Below are 1,420 nucleotides of genomic sequence, written 5' to 3' on the forward strand. Positions count from 1 at the left end.
TTGCCCGGCGTTCAAGCAAGAGAGAAGACGCCGGGCAATACCCCTCCTAATCTCGCACGCTGAACCTTTTCTTGACACCATCAGGCAGCTTACCCTCAAAGGGAACCTTCCCACCATCGACGGATATAATTTCCTTTTACATTCTCTGAGACAAAATTGACTGTTACCTTGAGTCTCCACCGGGTGTTACTGGTGCATCTCTCCATACATCATCCTGGACAATCTTCATTGTATGGGCTGTATCACACACCAAACAAGATTGCTAGCACCCTGGTTTGCGATGTCTCTATATAGAGACATTGTTATATGCCGGCCTCACTCATCGGTTTGCAATGTCTCTATACAGAGACATTGCAAACCGATGAGTGAGACCGGCATATAACAATTTTTATTAGAACGATTGAATATGTTCTAGGATTGGCTCAATCTGTTTGCTTTTTTTCGATTTGGGACTATGGTAAATGCTTTATCCATGTAAGCTATTATTACCTGAACTCTGAGTCGAATAGTTGTTTAACTGGAGTTAATCTATCGAGTGATGTGACCAATCTATCATTTCGGAATTCCTGTTTAACCCACATATGCATCGAAGGCTAAGAGCATAGTCACAGAATACCCCCCACTATTCACATGTTGCTGGGAATTTGTGCACATCACAAACACAATTATTTGATAAAATATTGAACAAAACACAGGCTAAGTTCACATATTTATTTATTTATTTTTAAAATTTTTCACATTTTAATGAATTAATCCGTTTATTTCACTTATCACAGGGCATAAAAATATTAATTATTGTTTTGACTAAGGTTAAATACATGAATTAAGACAATTAAACACAGAGAGGTGACGTATTAGAATAAGATTATTCACTACCAAGCGCAACATAATTGCTCACATTAATCACGTCTATACACATTGTTGCAGCTGGTGATTTTACACTTTTCCTAGCGCAACTAAACTGGTTACACTTATCGCCATGCCCACTCCTGCCCCAGAACGCAGGGAGGATTTTATTATGCGATACAGTGCATTCCATCTACTAACCGTGCTGGAACACACTGGATTAGGTGTGAACAAGCCATTTGATGTGATGGAAGCTGCCTGTAGAGTCCTGTGCGTAATCTGCTCCTAAAAAAACAAATAGAAAAGTAAGAAATACTTTGCAAATGTGAATTGGGTGTGCTATATGAATGGGAACACGTAACATATAGTAGGGGGGGGCAGAAAAATGCACTATATAGAAATGTCACCAGCACACCAAATCCTTTTAGGATAGCAAAATGTTCATTTATTTGCAGTTCCTTGTCAGAAAAACAAGCGCCTGATGAAGAGACCCTGCGCGGTCCTGAAAGCGCTTGTTTTTCTGACAAGGAACTGCAAATAAATGAACATTTTGCTATCCTAAAAGGATTTGGTG

Source organism: Nanorana parkeri, unplaced genomic scaffold, assembly GCF_000935625.1.
Source record: "Nanorana parkeri isolate BGI_ZX_2015 unplaced genomic scaffold, ASM93562v1 scaffold1022, whole genome shotgun sequence".
NCBI lineage: Eukaryota > Metazoa > Chordata > Amphibia > Anura > Dicroglossidae > Nanorana > Nanorana parkeri.